Source organism: Lycium barbarum, chromosome 1 (assembly GCF_019175385.1).
Source record: "Lycium barbarum isolate Lr01 chromosome 1, ASM1917538v2, whole genome shotgun sequence".
NCBI classification, from domain to species: Eukaryota; Viridiplantae; Streptophyta; class Magnoliopsida; order Solanales; family Solanaceae; genus Lycium; species Lycium barbarum.
The window spans coordinates 130,069,490-130,090,730 of NC_083337.1; the positions used below are offsets into that span (position 1 = coordinate 130,069,490).

A 21,241-nucleotide genomic window follows, 5' to 3' on the forward strand; every position below is an offset into this window, starting at 1 on the left:
TGAGTATTAAGTGTCTATCTGTAAAACTTGTTGGTTTTACACTTATATGTGTGAACTAATCTTAGTCAGCCTATGATGCTTACCGGTGCATAGTGTTTGTACTGATACTACCTTGCTACACCCTTTTTGAGTGCATATATTGTTTCAGAGATTTCATCCACACTACATCTCTAGCTTGAAGCTAGTTTGGTCGATTAGATTCGAGGGTAAGCTTCTACCCATGCCATGCCACCTAAAGATCTCTCTTTCCAGATGTCTACTTTTATTCCAGACATTATTTATTATTATATTTGAGATATACTTCATTCTTTAGATATTGTTAGTTAGAGTCCTTGTACGATGACTTTCAGATTTTGGGGTGTAATAGTTAGACTTCCGCCCTTACATTATCTATTAATTTTGACTTGTTTTTATTTATTTATTCATTCACTTATTCACTGTTTGCTTAAGTATAGATGACTAAAGAAGTTAAAATTAGCCAGTGATTAATGGGTTAACAGGTAAGAGTTCGCCTACTAGTGATAATAAGGTAGGTGCCTGCACGATGGGTAATTAGGATCGTGACATTAAGTTTTGGGCTTTTGGCCCCAAAGCCTTTCTTTCCTTTCCCAAAATTACTTCAAAACAAAAGTTAGTAGTTTTTTTAAGTTATCCAGAATCTGAAGTTGTTTTATAACCATACTTCCAAATTGTTCTATTTTCACAAATAAGTCTCAAACCAATTTTTACAGCCATTTTAATCCTACTTAATATCGAGAACACAAAGAGTAAAATCAATTATAATTTTTGAAAAAAAATCCATATATAGGCCGAAGTCTCAAAAGCTTATTTTTCTTCTTATTATTCCATTTGTCCAGAATTTAATAAAGGGGATAAGCCATGTTTGTCAAAAGAGTGGTTTAAAAATTTAAGTGAATACCAATTTCATGCTTGTGTTTAAGGATTAGCCAATTTTGGAAAAATTCGTTTGAGGCGACTTATCTATAGTACTAAACAGTTTTCTAAGTTCTACATTCATAGAGGTTCCAATATTTCACATATTTGTTTACAACATACATACACACATATATATAAATATAAAATGAAGGAGAAAGAAAGAGAATTTAGCTGGTGGGCCTGCCCAAGGCCACCAACATCCATTTTCACCCATGGATAGGACTTCCATGATATTAGCTTCCCTTTATCTTATTTTTCATACTCGATCAGGGAAAATGGTTGGATCTTAGGCCCAACAGGTTTATGCAAATAAGAGTCGACTCGAGCAGCAATCCCATTCAACAAAAAAGGGGGAAAAAAAGGTAATGGTTAGAGAGTATCTAGGCCTTAACAACTAAATAAATAAGAATACTAAGAGGTTAACTATGAAGAAAAACTCAAAACATGTTGCAAATGTATTTCTATACTTTATGGACTGATCAGATAAGAAATAAAAGTGTAACAATCCCATATACAACTTGCTCAAGATGAGTAAGAGGGCAGGCCCAAAACATGAAAAAATAAGGCCCAAATGCAATAAACAAAATAAAGGTAAGCCCAAGTAAATCTTCAGTGTACAACTATCAATTTTGAAACTAACATAGGGGGTATACCACACTTATACTAAATATAAAAGTTCCCACATACCAAAAGCATATAGAAACCGTGTATACCCAATATGCCTTAGGTATATTCCTTGCATATTCAATTAGGAGCACCACACTTAAAATCCGGGAAAGGGTTTATCATCATTCTCCATTCAGTATATCCTGTTTTTATAAAACATCCTAGGTAAAAACAAGTTAAGAATTTACAGGGAAGAGAAATGCAGTTAACTACTCAATTATAGTCACAAACATCAGCCAGGGCTCTTTTAACATGATAAAATTTCTAAATCTTTAAAATAGATAACGATGTATACTAGATGATCTATTCCTTATAATATGCAGTTATATACTAATGCTAAGCCAGCTGTTTAGGATAAAGTTGGAGTAAGGAAGGGTATTCATTCATATTCACCTGTACATTTACTTTGTACATAGCAACATACCAGATAATGTGAAAGATATATAACTTAGATCAAATTCAAATGGTGTACTAGATTAATCCTTCTAAGATTTAACAAGTGGCTAGTTGACTACTCAAGCTTTGACATCACCAAATGTAGGACTCACCCATTATGAAAGTTTCAATAGTAAACCAGTGACTAAAACAGTACCAAATAGGACTCAAGACCATAAAAGCTACTTAGACAGGTACAAAACAGAACCAACCTTTTCTTTAAAATCTGACAAAAAAACATAAGTGTGTAGATAGTTCATGGAAACAAACAAAACCTCTTAGATGAGACTAAAAACCTAATTTTTTTAAAAGAAATAGATGAAACAAGAATGTCAAGCACAGATATATGACAAAATAGGGGAACCAAACTGCCTTGGTTAAACTAGTGTACTCATTTTAATAGAATCCAAGCAAGGACTGAAGAATAAAGTGGATCATGGATTAAGGTCTAACTCACCATTTAGTTGGAATCCTTTTTAACAAAAAAATTTAACCATAACACAAGGGAAACAACTTTAATATAGAAAGGAACTTGTACATCATCATTAACTTCTAACAGTGGAAAAACTATAGACTCACAACAATTTATACACCACATCACACTACAACAACCTTTAGAATATTAAAACTCATTTCAGATTCATGCACTCCAACACATAGAGACAGAACTTCAACAATTCAAGACCTTCTTTGTTTATGTCCTTAGATAAATGGTCAGAGACAAACAAACTAAATCAAGCCAATATGACCCTAGATAAAGGCTAGAGAAGTTCCTTCATTGTTTAATCAATCAACAAAAGGATATATGGAACATAATAGTTCTAGACTTAGCATGAACAGTCTCAACATGGTATCATTTATTCAAGCAGTTATAACTTAGATAAAATAGGATCGACGCAGCTTAATTATGGTTCAAAGCATATACACATATAGAACAATCTCCTAGTTTTTTAAAGAAAAAACAAATAGTCCTAATATAGATCATCTATTATCACATGGAAACCACATCATCCAACACTGTTACTAATGGTGGTTTCAACATCTATTAACTAACATAAGAGCTATTTACTACTAATCACACTTATATGATGCATATCTAACTAATGACGTACTTAACTCTACACAACATTATACTAACTATGTAATACTAAACAAAACAAAATAGACTAACATAATACCTAACACATGATTACGCAAACGAACTAAAATAGAGCAAAAAGGATAGAGATTACCTTTTCTACGCATAGCCTTGGTCGAGTTTGAAATTGGAGACCCTTTACGCTCCTTTAACCTCAAGCTCAGCCACAAACGGAAAGAAAAGAATTCTAAAATTTAACTAATCTGAAAATTACAAAATTGCTACTGAGATCGTCCTTTAAATTTTTGTCTTCTTCCAAAAATGGAAACCACTATATCACACTTATTGCAAGGCCAAATGAGGTGATTCAAAAGCCTAACTTAAGTGAAATTTTGCCCGGAATCTATTGGAGTTATCAAAAGTGAGCTTTGTGATCGTTCTAGCACCAGATATATGTCAGACAGTTGGGCGTTTTCATTATTATTATTTGCTTGGGGTTTCTCATAATCTTAGAAGGTTGATTTTGGGAGACTTGAAGAGACTCTTTCAATAATTATCATTTGGATAAGATTCCAAACACCTTTTATGATTATCCCATCGTTTAGTACGATTTTTCATGCTAAGATTCTTGAATTAAGGGAGGTAAATTGGGGATTTGAAACCCTAGGCTTGAACTTGGTTTTTCTTTAATTAAACATGAATTAGTGGATGGATTTCACTCATTTTTTTGTATATAGGCTCCATAAAAAATGGGTAAAATGATTTTGAACTAAATTTTTTATTTTGCCCTTCGTGGCTCGAATTCCTATTTTTGGAGACTTTTTGGGTTCGGATATAAAGTATGTCAAAATTGGTACCATTGGATTCATATGACGTCCTAGGTTAATAATAATACCTTATTGAACCTAATTTTCTAATGAAATGACCATTTTGCCCCTTGAGGTTGGGAATGGGTTTTTGAACCAACTTTTTTATCCAAAATTTTTCTAAGACTACTGTGGGTATCCTTCGAATTCCCCCATTTTTCCCATTCCATAAGTTAGGGTCTGGGACTTGATTAGGAATATGGTTATTTGGGTATTTTCTTCTTGATTCTAATTTCATATCCGAATATGATTAGACTTTCATTTTCATGAGGCACAAACGAAGGGAAAGATCAAGGTTTGACTATTGGATATTATTTTCTGGCTTTCCAGGTAAGTTATGGCTTACCTTATGGTGAGACTTCGATTAGCGAAGCATATGCTTAGATGATATTGTCGAAGAATGCATGTAAACCTTCGAGTATAAAGTTTGGGTTTGATATTGCCTTAGGTTGGGCCTTGTTGTATGATTTGGGGGCTAGCCACCTCGTTGTGTTGTTTACTTATTTGTTCTATATACTTGTTGGCTCGTCACCACATTGAGATATTGGGTATTGATGGTTATTTATATATCATGATTATGATATTATGGCACCTTACTTGTTGATATTGCTATGAGAGTTCTGAACCTGCTGTGACTTATGGTGTGGCCTTATTGATGATACTACTTGTATGCCCGTACTGTGGCACCTTATTATTGTTACTATTTAGATGAGAGCAGTGGCTCTATTGTGGCTTATTTTGTCGCCTTATTGATGATATTACTTGTGTGTCCATGCGTGGCACGATTTCAGATTGATTGATACGTTGATATTACGCTTGCATTGTATTCAAACTTCATACATTATTGCATTGGATACCGAGTCATCTCTGGGATGTGTCCGGAGTGACTGATATGACACCTATTTGATACGAGTCATTTCGAGGCTATGTGCGGAGTGACTGATATGAAACATATTTGATATGAGTCGTCTCTGGGCTATGTACGGAGTGACCGATGTTCTTCTGAGACATATTTTATATTGAGTCATCTCTGGGTTGTGTGTGCAGTGACTGATATGAGGCATGTTGGTTAGATAGTGAATCATCTCTGAACTGTGTGCAGAGTAAATGGTTCATGGACTTCGCGGGTCCCCCATGGGTTCTGCTGCCGAGACGTGACGTTCCGTCATCGGAGTACATGTGCACGAGCATATGAGCATATGCATTGAATACATATCATATAAATCTTGCATTGGATCTTATCCTCTCTCGTGGTTGATTATGATATGTATTGTGACTGATGGATTCAGAGTTGATATACTGAGACTTGACACAATTGGGCTTAGATGTGTGATATATATTGACATTGATGGATTCCGAGTTGATATACTGAGACTTAGCACAATTGGTCTTAGATGCGTCATATGTACTGTGATTGATGGATTCGGAGTTGATATACTGAGACTTGGCATAATTGGATTTAGAAGCTATAACCTAGGCTGTGATTCATATTGTGGATACTTCTTTAGTGATGTCTTGTACCTTACTATTTACGTGTTTATCTTACTATATTATCTTCATAGATGTTAGCTAGTCTTAGTCGGCCTATGATACCTACCAGTACTTATTTGTACTAATCTACACTTGTTGTATTATTTTATGGATGCAGAGTACTTGTCAGGGTTCGATTCATCTCCTCGTGGCTGATTTTCAAGTTTGCTGTCGAGTCTATTTAGGGTGAGCATCACGAAGACTGCCACCCGAAGACTTCTCTTATTAATCATGCCTTATTTCTATTTTGAGATATCGTTTGAGACTTATTGTGTTATTTAAACTTGTAGTGTTTAGTAGAGCTCTTGCATGACCAGACCAGATGCTAGGTTTGGATTCCCATTACTTCTGCATTTATTTATATTATTATTGTGAGACTTATGTTATTCGATTTTCTTTCGCTTACTTATGTTTTATGAATGTTGGGATGAGGGTTCACCGACTGACGAGGGAAAGGTAGGTGCCCGCATGACTTAGTGAAATTGGGTCGTGACAGCTTGGAATCATTATGAGATGCTTAAAAGAATAGTTCCTCAGCAAGATTGCCAAGTGCCGACCCGCATCCTTCAGATTTAGGAACGTGATAGACGAAGAACTAGTCTTTGATTAATATCGGAGGTCAATAACCTTCAAGAAGATAAGAAACTTTGAAACTAAAGATAAATCCTTTCTACCCACATCAAAGATAAAATATACACCTAATACACATCATTTTTACCTTGAATTTTTTTTATTTTTATACAAAATTAAATATTTATTTCATTTTTGATTTTTTTAGTGACTTTATCAATGCTTATTTACTAAATAGAAAGCGTGTATGAATATGACATAAGAATTTAAGTCATGATAACAAATAAAATAAAAGAAGTAACATCTAGTTACGAAAAAAGGAAGTTACATATTTTCAAGCTAGTAAAAAAAATGGACAAGATTCTCAATTAATATTTGAAGTCTTCATTATTTCCACTAATGAAAGGATATTGTGATAAATAGCTGTTCTTGTGTACAATCACAATGTCATATTAATTTATACAAGTTTTCTAAAAACTCCAGTTGCACTTTTGCCGATAGCCTCCTCTTTCATATCACAATGGCAGTATCCATTGGCGCAATAGTAGATCATGCCATGTTGACAAGAATGGCGGCAATCCGCAACTGTTGTGCATGGTTCACCTATCAAAACTGAAGCTTGTACACTCTGCAAGCCTATAAATAAATAAATAGAAGTCAAATTTTCATTCTAAAGTAGTATAATTATAACTAAAAATAGATAAAATTTAACATAAAGATAGTTGTTATTGAATATAGAAATAGTTTTGCTACCATTTGATAGATTATATATTGAAATAATTAAAATAGGATTTTGATATGCCTTCTATTAAGGAAGTCTTAGAAATCAAAGGTTTTTAGGAATAATATTGTGTGAACATGAATTTATATTTCAGAATCTCCAACATTATCAATTCATATTACGAAATATTGTTATTTTAAGAACTGACTTGTGTCTTTAGACATAAAACAATATCTGCAATAATAGAGGTTTCATTTTATTAAGATATTAAAAAAATAAGGAGATATACCTGTTGTAATAAGCATCATGAAAGACAAGGAGAGAAAAGTGATGAATGTCTTTCTCATTACTGTTTTGAAAAGTGTGCGATAAATCAATGACGATTCTATCTTGTAAATATCTATTCCCTTGCTTGCTATATATAGTTTTTACGATGCTCTTATTTGAGGTTATTAAAATCTAAAATAATTTTTAGAAGATTGGCAAGTAACTTATTAACAATTATTTTATGATGTTATAAATTAATTGGGTTTCTATAATAAGATACAACAACTTTCCTAGTAGTGATGTAGAAAGATTTAGTTATGATCTAAATATAATCAATAAAAATCTTACCAAAGTAAAGAAAACGAAATAAAGAAAACGTCAAAGATGTATATCATAATGAATTTCAATGTACAATGTGTAAAAATATAACCCTCAAGTTGTCATGATCCAAATATCACAGTCGTGATGGCACCCACACTATACCCCCCCCCCCCCCCGGTTGGTCTACAATCCCCTTAATTCCAATTACTTAATAAAATTATGATTCAGCATAAATAACAAGAACAATCATTAATAAGTCTAAGTCATAACATAAATACTAAATGTGCAGAAAAATACTAAATCATAATACATCCACAAGAACTAAAGTCACAGTACAAGAACGACTACCCAATATGATGTCTAAGAGTAGTACATAAGTCTGAATACATGAAATCATAGTCTAGAGAAATGAATTATAGACAATAATAAGATGGACTTCAGGACTGCAGACAGGCAGGTAGCTCACCCTCAAAATCTCAGCAGCAATAGCCTTAAGGCTAGAAGCGGGGTCTCAACGATGGTCCTTTCTCAAACTCTGCCCTTAGCAAAAGTGCAGCAAGTGTAGTATCAATACACACATGCAACGGTAAGCATCACAGGCTGACTAAGATTAGTTCACGCATATGAAATTACAGAATCAACAAGTCAACATCTAGACAAACAATAAACATCAAGAGTTACAAATATCACATAATCAAGTAAAGCCTTAGGTTAAGCTCTTACACTGCAAGTCTGCCAAGTCTTCATTAATTTCTCAATTAACCACAGCATGAATTCGTTTCCTTCCTTCACCGTTCCAAGACAAGGGGTTATTTAACTGATATCTGATGTAATGACCCGTTCGTTCGTTATGTGTTTTTATCCTTACCATTGTTGACCTTTCTCCGAGTTCCATTAGAGTGTTTTTGACCCGCAGAAATGGGCGACATGGTTTTCGAGATCATCGGGTGAGTCCTGGTAAGATTTGTGGAATTGGAACCTTAAAGTTAAGGAGGTTTGACCAGTATTTAATTTTTTAGAAATTTCGTCTATTCCATGAGGTCCGGAGGGTTGATTCTGATTTGGTGGGACATTTTATTTGGTTCTCGAGACATCTAGGAGCATTTTTTACCCTTGGTTGGACGCTTTATTTTGGCTGTTTGGGGGTTGACCGAGTCAAGGCGACGTCCGTTGGGAATTGTGAGGCCACGGTTAAGTTCGTGGCACGTTTTTACATGTGTCTACATGTTTGGTTTGTAACCATGAGGTCTCGGATGAATGTCGAGATTTTGGGTAGAACTTTGTGAAAACTAGAATTTTCTGATGTCCCACTTCTGCGGGAGTGTTTCCGCTTCTGCGAGCCCGCCAATGCGAGACTTTTTTCCAGAAGATGCGAGAGTATGAGGTGTCAAGTGACTCCACTTCTGTGGGTCCTTTGTGCTCATAACCGACTCCGCAACTGCGGACAAGGTGTCTGCGGATGCAGAAATAGCTAAATCAGTGAGCTTAGGTTTCCCAATTTTGAACCATTCTTTGTATTCTCAAATTCTACTCTTAGAACGTGTATGTGTGAGCGATTTTCTGAGCTTTGGGGTGAATTCTTCCTTGGGTAAGTTCCTAATTCCTTTTTTTTTTTATTAACTTATGTTTAAGAATGGAATCCATGGTAGTATTAATGAGCTAATTGGGGGAAATAGGTTCATGAACCCTAGGATGATGATTATAAATCTCTTTCAATCCGATTGGGTTTTATTGGTGAATTTACTGATTTATACCATCTAATCATTGGGTAATTAGTTCCTAGGCTTAAATCTTCCTTTTATTTCAAGAATCAAAGTCATGGAAATAATGGTTCCTCTCTAATTTGGGGGTTTTTAATCTAATGTTGAAATTGATGATTAACTGAGTTTAATTAGTAATTGAGGGATAGTATGGAACTTCCTAAGTGTTGATTAACCGTTTTTTACTTGAAATTCCTATTTTGCTCTTATGGGCCCGGTTCCCTGTTTAAAAGGGTTGTTTTCGATTTGAATAGTATTATAGCATTTTGGGTATCATTAGTCTCCATTTCTAATGTAGATTACCTTGTTGAATAGACTTCAAACATTTAGAAGCTCTTCAAAACGGCAAGGCTCGAGTTGGATAGTTCATAGCACCTGCTCGGCATCAAGGTAGGTTACGGTTTACTTTTCGATGAGACTCCAATTAGTGAAGCATATATAGGAGTTAGATATTGACAGGGAACATATGTTAGGCCTTCGGGTATGGTGTGGTGGTGAAATACTATTAGGTTGGTTCTGTTGTTATTTGTGGGCTTGTCACCTTATTTGCTATATTGTGACTTGCGTATGCATTTATGTCTCTCTTGTTATGTCATTGATCATAGGAAAGATCTAGGAAGAAAAATGAGATTAGGCTTGAATCGTAATGTGTACTTATGATAAGACACGAATGAGATCTTGATTATGATTTACTGTTGTTTGAGATATCATGTATGGAATACATCCTCCTTTCATATGATGCATTGATATGAACTGTGACTTGGTACTAAATGATGATAAGAGAGAAAGTGGAACATCCGAGGACTTTCTCGGATCGTGTAAAGAGAGATAAGAATCTGTGATCTGAGGTTGTTACAGGTGCAGAGTGTGTTATATACTTGCTGCCCGAGGTTTCTTGTCGGAATGAGGGTGTAAATGGACTACATGGGACCCTCATGGGTCATGACCATTGAGACGTGAAGGTTTCCGTCCTTAGCATGTGTGCATGGTATGGACAATTGGCCAGTGCATTGCATCGTATATGCATTTAGTTGATTACTTTCTTCATATATGAAAACTAATTTGTGTAGGCCTATGATACCTACTAGTACTAGTTGGTTGTATTGATACAACCTTGTTGTACTCTTTTTTGAGTGCATAATTCGTCACAGACTCTAATTTCGGAGCTCGCGAGTGATTCTGATGCCTGTTTGCTGAGTTTCCAGGGTGAGCTACTTGATAGATTCCGCAGCCTAGAGATTCCTCTTTTGTTACTTTTCTTCTCTTGCCTTCTGAGACAATATTGATACTATGAGATTTATATCTATTCCAGACTTGTTGAGTATTATTAGTAGCTCTTGTACAATATTTAGACTAAATGTTGGGGTTTATATAGTTCTTATTTGGCACTTATTTTATCTTATATATACTAAGGCTGCTTAAATATTTCTATTTCATTTTCGTATGTTTAAAATGAATGTTGGTAAGGGGAAGGGTTCGGTCACTAGGGGTTAGCGTGGGTGTATACTCGATCCTCTGGATGAGTCATGATATGTCTGTTTTGACTATTTGTTCAATTGCATAGCCCTTACAACATTGTTTGATTGTATAGATATTGTGGGGTTTGTTTGATTCTCTGTTCCTCACGACGTATGTTCATTTGTATGGCCTTTGAGGCCTTCATTTGATTATACATCCCTTGTGGTTAGTTTGGTTGTATAACCTTTGCGGGGTTCTTTTATATGAATGACCGTCACAATATTGTTCGTATGACTGACACTAGTGTTATTGTTTGTATGAATGACCCTGCTGGTATTGTTTGTATTAATGGCCCTCGCGACATTGTTTGTATAAATGGATCTCATGACATCGTTTATATCAATGGCCCTCATAAGATTGATTGAATGAATGACCATCACAACATTGTTTGTATGAATGGACCTCGTGGCTTTGATTGCAAGAATGGCCCTTGACGCTTTGTTTTGTATTAATGTACCTTGCCATATTATTTTGTATGAATGGTCCTCAGGGCTTTATTTTGCATAAAGGGCCCTCGTGGCATTATTTTGTATGAATTGTCCTTGCGGCATTGTTTGTATGAATGGCCTTCGTATCTTTGATTGTATGAATGGCCCTAACAACTTTGTTTTGTATGAATTGCCCTCATGACATTTTTGTGTGTGAATGGACTTCGCGGATTGTTTTGCATGAATGACCCTTGCGACTTTGATTTTATGATTTCCTCTTATGGCTTCGATGCTCCACTGACTCAATTTTTCGAGTTTAGAATTATTATTTCAGTTATTTACTCATACTATGATATTATTTGGTTATCTTATTTAGGATATCTTTATGATTCGGTTCTATTATATGCTTGTGTAACGACCCGATCGGTCGTTCTGAGAACCGACGCTCTAGTATACGTGTCGTCTATTCCAGAAGCTCCGTTATAATTATTGTGACTTGCTATCCAAATTTGAAGTCAAACGAATATCATTTGGTTCACTTCGAGATAAGGTTTCACTTTGGAAATTCCAGAATTTAATTATTTGGATAAATTGTTTACTTCCGGAAAACGTACTCCGATTGTCAATCTAAAGATTGCATTAGATTTGAGATATTAGTTATGATCTGTGGAAATTGATGGGCTAATTTTAGAGATCATCTGGTTTGTTTTTGACAATTATGTCGGTTAATGTTTAATATGTCTATTTACGGTGAAAAGATAATCATGGGAAGAAATTAGACCTGGATCCAATATTTGTTGTTTCTATTAGCTTTGTTGAGATATTTACGACTCGTGGGGATGGGTGACTCCATTCCGAGGTGATCAAATGAGAATCGAAGAAGAAAATCTATGTTTTGGAATTTTGAAGGCTTAAGTTTGCGAAGATTGACCAAACGTTGACTTTTGGGTAATCGTGCCTGTAATCGAATTGTGAAAATTACATTAGGTCCAAAATGTCATTTATGACTTGGTCGAGTTATTGGTTCGGTTCCCGAGAGGTTCGGGTGTGATTTGGGTGGTTGGTTAAGAAACTGCTTTTGGTATGATTTGGAGTTGACCACGGTCAACATCAGGTCAAGATTGTCCCGTTTGTATGTATTTAGAATTTCATTATCATGAGGCACAAAGGAAGGGAAAGACCACGGTTTGACTATTGGAGATTTGTTGTTCAGCTTTCCAAGTATGGTGCGGCTTACCTTATGGTGAGACTTCGATTAGCGAAGCGTATGCTTAGATGATCTTGTCGGTGAATGCATGTAAACCTTCAGGTATGATGTTTGGGTTGGATATTACCTTAGGTTAGGCCTTCTTGTATGATTTTGGGAGCTAGCTACCCTATTGCATTGTTGACCTATTTATTCTATGTACTTGTTGGCTCATCACCACGTTGAGATATTAGGTATTGATGGTTTGTTATATATCATGATTATGATATTATGGCACCATACTTGTTGATATTGATATGAGAGTTCTGAATCTGTTGTGGCTTATGGCGTAGCCTTATTAATGATCTTACTTGTATGCCCATATTATGGCAGCTTATTATTGTTACTATTGAGATGAGAGCATTGACTCTGTTATGGCTTATTTTGTTCCCTTATTGATGATATTACTTGTGTGCCCATGTGTGGCACGATTTGGGATTGATTGATCCATTGATATTTCACTTGCATTGCATTCATACTTCATACATTATGGCATTGGATACTGAGTCATCTCTGGGTTGTATGCGAAGTGACTGATATGAGACCTATTTGATACGAGTCATTTCTGGGCTATGTATGGAGTGACTGATATTAGTCATCTTTGGGCTGTGTGGAGTGACCGATATTCTTCTGAGACATATTTTATATTGAGTCATCTTTGGGTTGTGTACGGAGTGACTTATATGAGGCGTGTTGGTCGGATAGTGAGTCATCTCTGGACTGTGTGCGGAGTGGCTAGTACATGGACTTCGCAGGTCCCACATAGATTGTGCTGCCGAGACGCGACGTTCCATCGTCGGAGTACATGTGTACGAGCATATGCATTGCATACATATCATTTACATCTTGCATTGCATCTTATCCTCCCTCTTGGTTGATTATGATATGTATTGTGGTTGATGGATTCAGAGTTGATATACTGAGATTTGACACAATTGGGCTTTGATGTGTGATGTGTATTGACATTGATGGATTCAGAGTCGATATACTGAGACTTGGCACAAAAAGGCTTAGATGCGTGATATGTATTGTGATTGATAGATTCGGAGTTGATATACTGAGATTTGGCACAATTGGGTTTCGATTCTATAACATAGGTTGTGATTCGTATTATGGATACTTGTTTAGTGATGACTTGTACCTTATTGTTTACGTTTTTATCTTACTTTATTGCCTTCATATATGTTAGCTGGTCTTAGTCGGCCCATGATACCTACCAGTACTTATTTGTAATGACCTACACTTGTTGCTTTCTTTTTTGGATCCAGAGTATTCGTCAGGTTTCGCTTCATCTCCTCGTGGCTAATTTCTGAGTTTTCTGTTGAGTCTATTCAGGGTGAGCGTAATGACCACCGCAGCCCAAAGACTCCTCTTACTAGTTATGTCTTATTTCTATTTCGGGATATCATTTGAGACTTATTGTCCTATTCAGACTTGTAGTGTTTAGTAGAGCTCTTGTAAGACTACACCAGACACCGGGTTTGAATTCTCATTACTTCTGCATTTATTTATGTTATTATTGTGAGACTTACGTTATTCGATTTTATTTCGCTTACTTATGTTTTATGAATGTTAGGATGAGGGTTCGTCTACGGAGGAGGAAAAGGTAGGTGCCCGCACGACTTAGTGAAATTGGGTCGTGATAGCTTGGAATCATTATGAGATGCTTAAAAGAATAGTTCCTCAGCAGGATTGCCAAGTGCCAATCCGGATCCTTCAAATTTAGGATCGTGATAGATGAAGAACTAGTCTTTGATTAATATAGGAGGTCCATTTTTACCTTGATTTATTTTTAGTTTTATACAAAATCCAATATTTATTTCATTTTGGATTTTTGAGTGACTATATCAATGCTTATTTACTATATATAAAGAGTGTATGAATATAATATAAGAATTTAAGTCATGATAACAATTAAAATAAAAGAATTAACATCTAGTTATGAAAAAAGAAAGTAACATCTTTTCGTGCTAATAAAATATATCAAAAAAGGGACAAGATTCTCAATTAATACTTGAAGTCTTCATTATTTCCACCAACGAAAGGATATTGTGATGAATAGTTGTTCTTGTGTACAATCACAATGTCATATTAATTTATACAAGTTTTCTAAAAACTCTTGCAGCACTTTAGCCGATAGCCTCCTCCTTCATATCACAATGGCAGTATCCATTTGCGCAATAGTAGATCATGCCATGTTGGCAAGAATGGCGGCAATCCGCAACTGTTGTGCATGGTTCACCTATCAAAACTGAACCTTGTACATTCTGCAGGCCTATAAATAAATAAATAAATAAATAGAAGTCAAATTTTCATTCTAAAGTAGTACAATTATAACTAAAAATAGATAAACTTTAACATAAAAATAGTTGGTATTAAATATAGAAATAGTTTTGCTACCATTTGATAGATTATATATTGAAATAATTAAAATAGGATTTTGATATGTCTTTTATTAAGGAATTCCTTGAAATCAAAGATATTTAGGAATAATATTGTGTGAACATAAATTTATAATTCAGAATCTACAACATTATCAATTCATATTATGAAACATTGTTATTTTAAGAACTGAATTGTGTCTTTAGACATAAAACAATATCTGCAATAATAGAATTTTCATTTTAATAAGATATTAAAAAAACATAAGGAGATATACCTATTGTAATGAGCATCATGAAAGCCATGGAGAGCAAAGTGATGCTTGTCTTTCTCATTGTTGTTTTGAAAACTGTGCGATAAATTTGTGATGATTGTAACTTGTAAAATATATATTCCCTAGCTTGCTATATGTAGTTTTTAGGATGCTCTAATTTTAGTTTATTGAAATCTAAAATAAGTTTGAGAAGATTGGCAAGTAACTTATTAACAATTGTTTTATGAAGTTATAAATTAATTTGATTTCTATAATAAGATACAACAACATTCCTAGTAGTGATGTAGAAAGATTTAGTTATGATCTAAATATAATCAATAAAATTCTTACCAAAATAAAAAAAAAGGAAATAAAGAAAAAGTCAAAGATGAATAGCATAATGAATTTCAATGTACAATGTGTAAAAATATAACCCTCAAGTTGTCATGACCCAAATATCATAGTCATGACGGCAACTACACTAACAGCCCCCCCCCCCCCCCCCCCCCCCCAAAGTGGGCGTACCATCCCCTTAATTCCAATTACTTAATCAAATTTCGATTCAACATAAAATATAAACAACAATCAGTAATAAGCTTAAGTCATAACATAAATACTGAATGTGCGAAAAAATACTAAGTCATAATACAATCCCAAGAACTGAAGTCACAGTGCAAGAATGATTATTGTAACAACCCAACCTATCATGACCGGCAGCCATCTAAATCCAAATAGGCGAACCAACATACATACCACCTAATCCATTAAATACGATTTTTATATAAATCAAGATAAACAATTATTACTCATTTAACAAAAAAGAACAAGTAAATCATGCCATAAATACTGTAGTAAGTGCGGAAGTTCTAAATATTACAACCCCTAAAATCCGAAAGTCATCGTACAGGACTCTAAGCCAAAACATGTCTAAGAACTGAAATCTGCCTAATAAATATCCATAATGTCCAGAATCAGAAAAGAAATCATAAGTAGAAGCTATTCGGACGTCCTGGCATGAGAAGAAGCTCACCCCAAAATCTGTCAGCAAATATCCTCCACGCTAGATGTGAGGACGAGTAGCGGTCTTTATGTCAAAATTTGCACTCAAAGAATGCAGCAAGGTATTATCAGTTCAAACACTATGTACCAATAAGCATCATAGGCCGACTAAGATTAGTATCGTGCATATCTTATGAAATCAATAGAATAAACAAGCCAGTCAATCATGCACGAGTATCAATATATCACAACAAGTCAACCACGGACAATCACAACAAATCAACAAGTTGCTAAGAATCAGAACATGTCAACTCCAACGGAAACAAATTTATCACCATAACCCCACTAGCTGTACACATATGCTATCTGATGTCATACCTCAGTAGTTATAACCTGCAGGGGACCCATGGTGTCCATGTACGACTCTGTCACGACCCAGCCCCGTGGGCCGCGACTGGTGTCCTATTTGGACACCCAAACGAACTTACGTACCAGATCGACATATCAAAGGTTTATTCAAACTTATCATACGTCATTTTAAACAGATACTGAAAACAGATATCATCTTAAGCGGTCACCCGTACAGAAATATCATACCGAAAATCGATAGGCTGGCGGAATACACATCGCCCGGATACACATACATATACAAACATATGGGCCGTTTTGGCCATAATAGCAAACGGGACCGCTTAAGGCACAAATCACAAATATAATCGAACAAACATGACCCATGACCCACATATATGACTACAGGCCTCTACAAACCATAACAGAACATATGACGGGACAGGGCCCCGCGTACCCCAGATAGTCATACATACATATACAGAGACATATACAATGAAAGGTCTTTACCAAAAGTATGGGCTCCGAGTCAAAGGAGCACTCCAAAGTAGCAGAATATATCCTACATGGGTGAGTCACCAGAAAAAAACGTCTGTACCTGCAGGCATGAAACGCAGCCCCCGAAGAAAGGGGGTCAGTACGAAATATGTACTGATTATGTAAAGCATGAAGTACAGTAATCCAAATCAAAACTGAAATAGGGAGTATGGAAAGCAGTTACAAAATCAGTATATCAAACCTGTTTTAAAAACATAAATAATGCAAATAAAATCATGCACAAGGCTCAGGAACGTGGTCGCCACTTCGACACTGGCGCCACAACACATCATACTCCAGAAGGTTTCAAATCTCCGTACAATCCCCGAACATATCATATCATCACATCATATCAAAACATCAGAACATATCATATGCCAGATCACATCATAACGCCGTATATAAGCGGTACCCGGCCCTATGGAGAGGTCTCGGGAACCGCAACACATCATACTGCCGAATATACATAGTGCGCACAATTATAAAACCGGCCCTTGATCCGGCGAGCGATATCATAGTAGTAGGCACGAGCAGAGTAGTGCGGAAACCATATGCATATAAATAAATAAATTTCAAAACTTGATAAACAAATATATTTACGGCATCCGAAGGCTGAGAAATCAGGTTCGGGTCAATCGGAGTTAGTATACGGAAGTTACAAACTTTTGAAGTACAGAACTTTCTAAAGGCATTTCAGAAGCTCTTTTCGGAAATTCGAGTGACCTTCATATTAGGGGAACTTTCAAATAACATTATGGGTCAAATCAAATAGAAACTTTAAGACCATATCTACGTATCAAAATATTCATAAAAGACTTTAGTCATATCGATTCTCTTTCGAACAACATTCGGAAACATAACAACTAGAATCTTCGAACATCATAAATACGTATCAAGCCATATGGAATAGCTTAAGGAAGTCAAAGATATTAGCCATCCTACTGGCCCTAAGAATAAGATTTTCTTTAGAAGCATACATATACGTTATTTGTTCATTTCATAAAGGTCATGCCAAAAGAAAAAAAGGTAGGCTTTACATACCGTTTGTCGTCTGTACCAATTCAATAATTTAAACTCGTCTCGATTGGCACTTCAACCTATAACAATGGTAGCATATCCGTCAAATTGGTGGTTGCTAGTAAACGATAACTCGTTCTTGTATAAAAACAAGTGGGCAGCACTTCCACTACTTGCATACATCCACAACACACATACGAGGTCAACAACATCAATAACAAGACACAACTCAAGGACATAACAAAATCAGCCCCATATGCACTACATACACCATTGCTATCATTCTTTCTCTTTACATCCATGGAGTACAACAACCACAACAACAAAGTGATTAATACACTAATTTCTTATGTTTATCCAGCCCCTTTAACAATGTTAGACCAGCCATCAAGAACAGCCCATACTCCAACAAATATACTACATATATTGTACATAATCATAACTATAATCCTTGCATTTCGACTCAACAAGAGCAGCCACGAAAATTACAACAAACAACCCCCAAAATGTCACTACAAAACAGCCACGAAATTTATAACAAGCAGCCCCAAAACAGCCACAAAATTCATCACAAAACAGCCATGAAATTCATCACAAAACAGCCACGAAATTCATTACAAAACAGTCCTTAGTTACCACATAACAATGACCGATAATCTCACGAACATCTAAGAATATACCAAGCAGATCGACACACTTCGCATACGATATTTTATACGCTTCTTTCCTCCAAGTTTGATAATTCACATCAGCAACAACACAGCAACAACATCAACCTCTATATGCAAGAAAACTATCGTAACATTACAACAAGTTCTAAAACAGCCCCATCCATTATAACGTCACAATACAATTCTTAACTATCCTTAGTTCTCCAATTCCTCAAGAACAACCCCTAACTACAATTTAACCATAACAATGACAACCTCAAATAACCATATAATCACATGAGATTTTCCACCAAAAACCTTATCAAAACAGCCCACAACAACAACAACATCAACTATTATATGCAAGGAAACTGCTCTAATTTCACAACAAGTTCTAACATGATTTAAACTTTCCTTTCACCTTTTACACATAATCCATAACATTAATAACAACAACCATCCATTGTACAAGAATTACTTCAATTTTGTTTCAATAGGAAACCCAAAACAGTCTATCAACACTACAACATCGAAATACAATTTTCTACCTTTATTCCACAAAATCACAAACACATGGAATCAAGTATAATTTTTACCATTGACAACAGCCCCTATACATGTCAATAACCATATTTCCAGCCCTTCAATATAAACAATTATCTACAAATATCATACCATAATAGTGACAACACTAATCAAACTCAACCCAATTAAAACAACTCCAAATCTGCCCATTTTTAATGCCAACTTTAAATCAAAATAAAATCTTACTTCCAACTTCACATAATACAACTTAATAGATCCATTACAACATCATTAACTCCAATCTTATAACAAAAGAAAACGAAATCTTACCTTAATTTGGCTAGAAGTTGTGAAATGAAATAATACTTGTTCTTGTTGCTCCAAATGACTAATCCACGTTATTATAGCCTTCCTAACGGGTTGGAATACTTTGAAAATCTGATTTTTTTGATCAAGAAATTCGAGCTCCAATTTTGCTAGCCATGGCCGAATGCCATGGCTTGTGTCTTCTCTCTCTCTCTAGCTTGTTGTGGAAGATGAAATGAGGGTTTGGATGGACTTGTGAGTCATTATTTTCCCATTTAGATGCAGCTCATGGGCTGGACACGTGGCCCACCCAAGGCTTGAGCCAATTATATTTGGCCACATGTCTTGGTGGGGCCCACTTTGTGCACTAATGACTTGTTTAGTGAAAGATTTAAATTTTAACCCCCACTTAATAATCTAATCATGGTAAATTAATCCCAACTTTCCATTAATATTTTTACACTAAGTAAAATTCATAAACAATTCATTTTCTAATAGAGACCGAAAATTAAAGATTTTCTGTTTCGTGCCCGAAAATGATCCCGTCTTTAACTTGAGTCGATTCTCTTGCGAATAACTCGACGTATAAAAATACGGGATATAACAGACTCGTTCCGGAACACTCCTCGGACCCGAGCACAACCTCCGCTCCGGAACGAACTTCGAAGGCGGGATATAACAATAAACCTCTCATTTGCGGAACTATCCTTGAACCACGAGCCCATAGTCTAGGCCACATGTGTGCTTTTTCAAACCTTCTACCGAACATTATTTCTTACCTTCGTAATATCTATATTCACCTCATCATTTCAAGTCATAATACCCTTGAGAAGATTATATTAACTTCTCATCACAAAATATCCACTGCAGATTAAATCACACAGGAATAATTGCATGAACCCTACACAACACTCAATCACAAGCACATAGGAGCTTAACCACACAATTTCATGTAATGAATACTAGACATGCTATCTCCTAATGGAATCACAAAAACATACATTCTACTATCAAAGTCTAACTCAAGTAAACTGTAACCTACCTCAAAGTAGAGCTGGAACAATGCCTATCACTCTGCTACAGCCTTTCCGTTCCTCAAAGCCTCAATACATTCGCGGTCGAAAAATAGAAAGCTTAATGAGTAACATTGCTCAATTTGCAAAACCAAGGCAAGAAATACCCTTCCCTCTCCCCATTCTAAGGGTGGATGATTTTCTAGGTGATAAACAACCTATCAAGGCTCCTAATATTCATAAAACATCAATTTCTACCACATTCTATCCAACATTCCCATTACCAACAATTTTCTATGATAAAGACACCATTTTTATAGAACCCTAGGTCTCAATCACTTAGTTTACTATTGTAATTGTTCAATTTATGACAAATAGAAACTAGTCAATTCATTTAAAAGATAAATACGTGTTGATAATTCTAACCCATCAAATTTAGAAGGTTTATTGATATTCTAGAGTTCGTACTTCACTTTCACCATTAAAGACCCAGGAAGATGATTACAGTAACGGAGATAATGGGATGGTAGAATGAAAAGCAAAGAGATTTACCTCTCAAGATTAACTTGCCCTAGCTTGGAAATCCTCTCTAGGTGCTTGTTGGGAAGTGTGTTGGTGTGTTATGAATGAAAATATAAAACTAAGGCACTAAAACACGGATACTGCCTTCCCGTCGACCATTGCGGCGATCACTACGCCGCTTCAGCGGTCCCGCTATATCGGCGAAGCCACCGCTATAGCGGTCCCATAACAAATCCGCTCACCACTATAGCGACATCGCTGTAGCAGGCAAAGGCCCGCCACAACGGCCCCAAGAGAAAATAGCAAACCGCTAGGAGCGGTCAGCCTACCGCTTTAGCGGTACTCCC

The 21,241-nt window shown here is 35.7% G+C and overlaps 1 long non-coding RNA gene across 2 annotated transcripts; it reads right to left on the reverse strand.

Annotated features, from left to right (window-relative positions):
• Positions 1-14,340: 14,340 nt before the first annotated feature.
• LOC132601400 (uncharacterized) lies at positions 14,341-19,568 on the reverse strand. 2 transcript variants are annotated; one of them, XR_009567557.1, is made up of 4 exons: positions 19,384-19,568; positions 17,903-17,958; positions 16,835-16,922; positions 14,341-14,617 (listed from the first exon to the last, which is right to left on the reverse strand). It is a non-coding gene; the product is annotated as an uncharacterized LOC132601400 (long non-coding RNA). The 2 variants fall into 2 exon arrangements; XR_009567558.1 differs by lacking the exon at positions 14,341-14,617 and having other exon boundaries at positions 15,824-16,922.
• Between the last annotated feature and the right edge of the window lie 1,673 nt (positions 19,569-21,241).